The sequence below is a fragment of the Triticum aestivum genome, chromosome 4A (genome assembly GCF_018294505.1).
Source record: "Triticum aestivum cultivar Chinese Spring chromosome 4A, IWGSC CS RefSeq v2.1, whole genome shotgun sequence".
Lineage (NCBI taxonomy): Eukaryota > Viridiplantae > Streptophyta > Magnoliopsida > Poales > Poaceae > Triticum > Triticum aestivum.
The window spans coordinates 208424327-208432450 of record NC_057803.1 but is presented as its reverse complement, the minus strand read 5'-3'; the positions used below and the strand labels follow the sequence as shown (position 1 = coordinate 208432450).

The 8124-nt window shown below is 42.7% G+C and overlaps 1 long non-coding RNA gene across 2 annotated transcripts; it reads left to right on the top strand.

Moving 5' to 3' along the window:
• The first annotated feature begins 720 nt into the window (after nt 1–720).
• Nucleotides 721–5442, top strand: LOC123085838 (uncharacterized). 2 transcript variants are annotated; one of them, XR_006439997.1, is made up of 3 exons: nt 721–1245; nt 1537–4233; nt 5088–5442. It is a non-coding gene; the product is annotated as an uncharacterized lncRNA (long non-coding RNA). The 2 variants fall into 2 exon arrangements; XR_006439996.1 differs by having other exon boundaries at nt 1537–5442.
• The last annotated feature ends 2682 nt before the right edge of the window (nt 5443–8124 follow it).

The window sequence follows — 8124 nt, the reverse complement described above, 5'->3', positions numbered from 1 at the left end:
TTAAATATTTTTAAAATATTGTTATGGAAGCAAACTTATAATTTATAGCGCAAGATCATTTTTTCATACCGGCGGCGATCCGGATTGCAAATAAACACCCCACTATAATCATATAGGGAAAAGAAAAATATCGATAACTACACATGCATACCTCTGAAAAATGTTGTAGGGAAAAACAACAGATTTCTCATTGCGAGAGTGAGAGAAAACGAGAGTGAGAGAAAGCGAGAGAGGGGGGAGGAGAGAGGGAGAGAGAGATGTGTTAGGATTAACCATATTCAACACACGTTTTTTGTTGTTTTGTGTTAACACCGATGCCATCGCCGACGAGGGTGAGAAGGGGGATAAGCGGCAACATAAATATGATACCTCGCAAAAATAAAGGAGACGGACCTATTGTGGTCTTGAGTGATGGTTGTTGAGTTAAGAGCGTGTGTTATGTTTTCTCTCCCGTTGCAATGCACGGGATTTTTTACTAGTTTAATTTTTAATAATAAACTAGATGTTGCCTCTGGTCGTACGTAGTTGGTATTTTTGCAAAAAAGTCTCTGATGTTTTAGTTATTCAACCCGTGGTCCATTTTTAAGTCAGAAAACGTTTTGTTGAGTAAGGTTTCGATAAAAAACCCTGTAGTTTCATGTATTAAACGCGCGGTCCTTTTAAAGTGAGAAAACATTTCGCTCGTTTCTGGGCTTGGGCCTTACTTTTATTCGGCCTAACGCAAGGGTTGGAAAAAAACACATGACACACGGGCACGTATGCATCGAAGGAGAGCCGGGGTACGGACGCCACCGCCGCCACCTGCGGATGGTCTTCCTGTCCGTCCATCCGCGCAGCCCACGCGGGCGAGCTGCCGATCTGGCTGGGCTGCCGGGCCACGCAACGGACGGCAGCGGTTCGAGCAACTCCTCGACGCAGGGGAAAAGGTTGGCGGCGCTGGAGTTCGTCGGAACGGGCAGGCGGCCGGTGGGTGAAGCGAGGCCACGGCGCCGGCGCGAGTAATACGGGCGGATCCGGGGGCGGCAGCGACCGATCTGGCTGCTGGTGCGGTGGCTTGCTCCGGTGGCGACGGCGTCCTGCTCATCCATAGAAAGAGAGACAGGGCATGAGGGAGAAAGGAATAAAGGAGAAGGAGCAGGGGGCGCAGAGTCAGGGAGGCGGTCGCTAGCGGTGGCAGCTCCGGCGACCGGCCGGCGGGCTTGCCAGGCAAAGCTATGGATTACGCTAGCCTGAGATTCAATAGAGGTATGTTTGATTTTTAGAATTGGGCTTAATAGCCTGTTTGCTGTGCTTCATCTTCTGAATTGGAAACCATGGTGTGCCTGAATATTTTTTCTAGAACATGATGCTTGAGTTGGTAATCATTCTTGGGTGATTTATCCTATATACTGATGGATCATCCTTTGGGGTGCATGACTTGAATGGATTTCTGAATTCCAAATAGTATGCTGTCGTGATGTTTGATTAGGGTCTTCTGTGAATCCGTACCAAAACCATGCTTGTAATTTGTTGTTCCCTCTCTCTAATCCGGGACAGACACGGTGATTCTGGTCGGAGCCGTGGCTACATGATTCTGGTCGGCGTGCATCCATAGTCAGAGGACGCCGAGCCTTCCTCGCTGCCAACAACATCAGCTCGTCTCGGCATGAGGTCTGCACGCTTACCTTGCCTTTCTAATAGAGACTGAACTGCAATTTTTGTCTGCGCTGCTTCTTAAAGTAGTCCATGGTTTGTACAAATAACCACATGTAAATCTTAATTTAGTTGATATTGGAAAAGATTGTTTCTTTCGAACCATATATGTGGAGCAACTAGAAATAGTACATATGTGTTTTTCCCAGGCTCCCACATTAGACCAGTGCTCTAATGTTTGTTCCAGGTTGAGCATGGCAATAATGTACAGTTTGAACTTCGTGATGACAGAACTTTTTTGCCTTGAAGTATTCTGTGAATTACACCATGAATAGCAACAACATCAGGCCATTTGAGAGAAGGGGTGTCCCTGGAGTTCTCCCTAAATCTTATTGCATTCTTAGTGACAATGAGGAATTATTATTCACTTGAGAAAATAAAGATTAAATCGGTGAGGCTCTCAAAAATGAAATGACTTTCTGAGCTCGGCATTGACTTTTTGAGCTAGATATTGACTTTGAGTAGCACAATATAGGTCCTATCTGAAGCCTTCTGCGTGCCTGTTACAATGATCGTTTCATTTTCCTTTGTATATTAACCAGCGAATATTATTGTCTGCTATAACTGCTGAAAGATGTCATATTCTTTTGTTATAATGGTGTTTGCAGTAGGAGTGTATGCCTCTCATTCAAAGAAGAGGCTCAACAATCTTTTGGATGGGCTTATGATTACCACATATATGATCTTATAAAGCAGGAGTTGAGAACTACAAAATCCATATATTCCTAGAATGGAGCTGGTTGAAGTTGGGCCTTCAATGGACATGGTAGTTAGGTGGCACCAACGTTTAGTAAAGCCAATTTTTGATGAGGAAATGCACCAAAAAAAAGTTTAGTGGAAGTGGATTAGATTGTTTTGTAGTCATATGCTCTTGAGAATTTTTGCGCTTTCTTTATTTCTTCTGATTATAATTCTTTGTTTATTTCTAACTGACATGATATGCAAAAGAAAATCCTGTGATTTGTTTGCCCTCTCATTGACCATTTAATTTTTCAGTCATAGCTATATACAAAGAAGTATTGTACATATAGTCAAGGTTTTTGAGTCGCCTAGCCAAGTCGAGTCGCCATGCCTCCGACTAGTGGCTCGCTGCGATTAGTCTGCGACTCGTCGTGATTAATCGCCCCAAGTCGCCCCAGGTGTTAAGAGGAGGAGGAGGAGGGGGAAGAGGAGGAGGAGGAGGGGGGAAGAGGTGTTGTTGCAGGCGGAGGAGGGGGAAGGCAGCTGCTTGGAGTATAATTCAGCTCGGAGAAGGCAGCAGCAGCTCGTAGGAGCAATGGAGGCGGCGATTCTGATGTGGGATGGGAGCACGTGTCTTGCTCCTCCTCTGTTTCGTGCTAGAGAGCTGGCCCAATAGGCCCATTATGTAACCCTAGCTTCCAGATAAAAATCCCAACCGTCCATATGCTCTAATCTGAACCGTGCATCTGCTCCCATGTGCCTTTCTCCTTCGTCTCTTCCGTGCTTCTCCTCGTACAGGCGGCGCACTCTCCAGCTTCGTCTCCTCCTCCCCTCCCTCGAACTCTGGCCTCCTCACCTTCCCAGTCTTCCCTCCCTTGGCCTTGCTGAAGCAAGCCGCCCTGCTATGAGGTCCTAGTCACCCGACTAGTCGTCGACTAATCGTCGACTAGCCTACCAGTCGCGCGACTCGCTCCTCAAGCCAAGTCGCCTGCGCAAGCCAACCTCGCTCCAACAACTTGGCGATTAGTCGGCGACTCAAAAACCTTGCATATAGTTTTGTGTTTTCGGAAACGTCTAAAGGCTTGTTACATGCATCATTTTCTCTTCCATATCCTTCATCTGAAACTGAAAATATGAACCATTTTGTTGATATGAACATTAGTTGCAAGGTGAATAAATAGTGGTCGACGATGTGGCTGGATGTACATGAGCATATGTTGTATCTTTGACGCCATTCATTTTGAATCATTAGAATAATAAAATAGGTTTGTTTGGATAATTATTTTCCAGGTTTCTAAACACATTTATTTATCTATTTTGTATCCACACATATGTTTCCCTAAATAAAATGACTGTACAATTGTGTGAACTGAGTGGCTGGTCGTTACTGTAGATTAAATTTCTCACATTAAGAATCTTTGCCTGATGCTACAAAAAAAATCTATGTTTTGTAGCAGGATTAATGATCAAATATATCCTTCTTATTGTAAATATTTTAGTCTGCTACTTTGTTCATTAATTTTTCTGGGTATTTATGCTTAAGTTTTATTTCAAAGCAAAATCATATTGAGCTATCTACAAGTTAGAATTGTCCAAAACGGTTTTTGTAACATTGTATATCATGTGTTTTCTCTTTTATTCATAACATAATATGCAGTCACACAATTTATATCTCGGTTGTGAATTCCAGAGGGAAGGATAGCCTTCCTGGCAGTTAGAGCTTCGTCACTTGCTGATCTAACAGTATAGACAAGCAATGCAAGCCAACCAAGAAAAATAGTTAGGGAAGCACCGAGTTCGCCGGAGGTAGCAGAACGTTTGTCGAGCCATCCAATATTGCCAACGGTGGCTACACCAGAGGTATGTGATGCCTCGACCACCCTCAGAAACAGCCTTGCTATTCCCCCTTCCCTTTCTTCTTGAGATTGTCGTATCATCGTCTCCCTGTAATGTGATGTAGCACTGTACTATGCACTTCAGCACTAAGCCCAGAACCTAGCTAGCTTACTTGAGGGTCGGCTCCGGATTTTGACGATTGTGTTTGTGTATAATTTGTGAGGGGCTGTAGAGAGTCAATTAACAAGTCAATTAATACAAACCTGTTTTTCTCTACGGTCCTCTGAACATACTCGCTATAAGAACATATATTTCAATATTTGAGCACTGAAAAAATTGTCAAATTGACTGGCTGCCTTGTGAAGAAGTAGCAAGAACGAACTCAGGAAATTCTGCAAATGATATCAGCATTGGTTTGTGTAGAACTGTGGATGTTTCTCTTGCAAGTCTAGGTTTTAGACAAAAAAAATCCTGCAGTTGAGGTAATGTTTTTTTTGTTAGGAATTAGGAGAATTGTTATGTACTCCCTCCGTCCGAAAATACTTGTCATTGAAATGGATGTATCTAGATGTATTTTAGTTGTAGATGCATCCATTTTGATGACAAGTATTTCCGGACGGAGGGAGTAGTAAAATTACCAAAATTCTTACAAAATATTCTGCAAGTTTTGTTTGCCGCTGCTCAGTCAAGCAAAGCCAACTGCTCGCCACTATATGTGGTTCTCTTGCCATGTCATGGGGTGCAACCACAAGTGGCACAAGAGTGTAGTTGTGGTGTTCTAAAATTTACTGATGTTGATGTTTCTTTTCAAGATTGTGGTATTGTTTACCAATTTGGTCCCCGGATTATGTACTCATTTCCTTTTCTATTCTTTGTAGATAATTTGCTTCAGTTAATCGAACTACATGCTGAAACATGTGTATTGTTTCTCAATATATTGGGCATCAATTCACCCCTCATGAGATCTCTGAATTTTCTACGCATATTGTATTTGCTGAATTATTTCCTCCAGATAACTATGCTTGGATTCACAAATGCGTGCAATGCTTTCAAGTAGAGGTTAGTTCAATACTTAAGTTGTGATATTCCACTTTCAACTTTTTGGTCCTAGAAGTGTACTACTTGGTAGGTTAGCTGCAAAAGCGGAATGTATATGGCCTGAATTTATATTTCAGAGTGTATAATCTGATTCAGAGTATTTTGACCCCTTGCGTTCTAAAACATTTTGTTGTATCGTTCTGTCCTGAAAGAATAGAAGCAAAACATGGTCAGTAATAGCACAACCAAAGTTTGTGAACATATCATTATAAAATGGTCGGTTGGATTGAGTTTTGTATGGATTCTACAAGGGCCATCTCTATGGAATTACAAATTAGCTTTACATTTTTATGAATGGGTTCATCGTCTTTGGATTGCCCACGTTCGGATGTGTTTGTGATCAAGTGGACACCACGACCACCATTAGTAGGGTGGGAACGAGAGTGTGTGATATTTTTTTCTTTTCCTGTTGCAACGCATGGGCATTTTTGCTAGTGAGTAATAAATCGTTTACAATAGCTGATGATCAAATGAAGCCCGGCATAACCTCATCATCCCACATATTGGATAATCTAGATCTAATGAGGGCGGCTGAAGCTCGGCTCATCGTACACCCGTCCATGTAAAGTGAATTCAAACAAAAGTAGCAAAAATATATGAAAAAAATTCACATCCAAAAGGCTTGAATGTGCCAGGAACGTATAAATTTCGTGGTGAAATGGCATTCGAGGAGCTTTGGACAAAAAAAATAATAATCAACTCCCAAATAATAAACTTTGTTAAAAGGCAAAGGCACTTTGGAGACTGATATTGCTTCTTTTTGTCTAGAGCTCTTTAAATGTCATTTCACCATGGAAATTTACACACTCTTAGCGCATCTGAGTATCTTGGATGCTCAAAAGATTCAGTGTTTTTGAAATGATTTTGCTATTTTTTTTTTCAAATTCAATGTTCATGGGGAGCAGATGAGTCTGAGCTCGGCAAAATTGTGGACATGACCCCCGCCTTCCCGGAGTCACGGGGAGCCCCCCTAGACATCGATCGCATCCCTACAGCCCTCCGGAACCCTAAGAACGACAAAGGCGGAGCCGTTCCATCGCCCGACAACGAACACCGGCGATCACCGGGAGTGAGCGAGCTCATGGTCATGTCCTTTTTTCGTCCATAGATGCCTATTTTGAGCCGTTCGTTTGCACACGAAGCCCCGCCATCGCACGCGTACTTCGGCGAGCACCCAGTCGTCGCCTCCATCACCCTCGACACACGCTGACGACACCTGCAACTTCGTCGTGCCACACCGCACTCGTACGCGCCCTTCCCCGTGCCCTAGGACCATCGGAATTGAAGGAAATATGTCCAAGAGGCAATAATAAAGTTGTTATTTTATATTTTCTTATTCATGATAAAGGTTTATTATTCATGCTATAATTGTATTGATCGGAAACCTAAATACATGTGTGAATACTTAAACAAATACCGTGTCCCTAGTAAGCCTCTACTAGACACTGGTGCAGAAACCTGCTATACAAATAGTTTTTAACCCCTTTCCGCGACGGCGTTTGGAACCGTCGCCAAGTGAGTGTGGGCGATAGGGGGTCCTTCCCACAGGACCCAGAAACCGTCAGGGATAGGCCCTCCTGGCACACAGGCTGGGGCAAAATGAGCTCGTGTGCGATCTGGCGAGGCATCAAAATCCAATTGTTTATGTTCGTATGTACATCCCACACGGCGAATCCTAGAAAAACATTTTCGTTCATATGTACATCACACATTTTTTGTGTGGAAACATTTGTGCAAGGTGGCCTAAGTCAAACCGTTCTTTGCCGAAAACCGTGTGTGTTTGTTAGTTGATCGAACACACCTACTTTCTAGAAGCCATGTGGGTTGTTTGCGTTCATTGCCCACGATGTTGTCTGAGTAACCGCCTGCAATAGAAAACCCCAATAAGCAGGGTAATTATCCTATTATTGAAAATCCATGTACTAATCAAATTGATATTTCTTATAAAACACACCAGATATTTCATATCTGTATAACGGCAACCAGGATTTCATAATCGAATTACATCAGATAGCTTCGGCACTCAGTTATGCCATTACACAATAGGACCAAGTTTCACATGAAACATCGAAAACCTTTGGAAAGTAGCATCATACATGGTAAATAGACAGATGAATCCCATCTGGGAAACTACAGAAGTGGAAGGCAAATATTGAGCCTTCAGTGATATTGAATGTCCTTGCAACTTTAGGCCAGTGGCTATGAATAATTTCCCGCCCAACCTTCGTCCTCTTCAAGAAGACTTCAATATTATGCCATGGGTGTTGAATGAATACCTTCCTCACCTCTTGACCATGCAGGTGGTTTGAAAGGTAATCATCGGTGAACTGCTTTGAAAAGTACTGAAAACAAAGATATGCATAAATCGCTGTTATAAATTTTGAAATGGCGCAAGGGGTAAAAACAAGGTAAAAGAGTGAGTACCATCCTATAGTTGACTGATGTCTTCTTCATTGTGCAAACAAAGATTTTGCTGTTATTCGTCGCAAGTTTCTTCATCCTAACAATCTTCCTGAGTTTCTTGACTTGACTGATATTCATGGACATCTCATTTTCCCATATGCAAAATGGGTCGAACAGTGGGTCTAAGCCTTTGACAGCAGGACCTACATGTGCAAGACCAAATTGTAAGAAACCTAAATATTAGAATGATTCCTGCAACCGCATAATAATGTGCTGTTAGCGAAAGGACCATGCATGAGCAACCCTCGATGGTAAACCGCAGTGTCTCCCATTGTTTCCCTACAACACACATAAGGAAGATCTTGATCAGGTTAACTGAGAGTTGCCATATGTAACACCCCGGATGTAATTTAC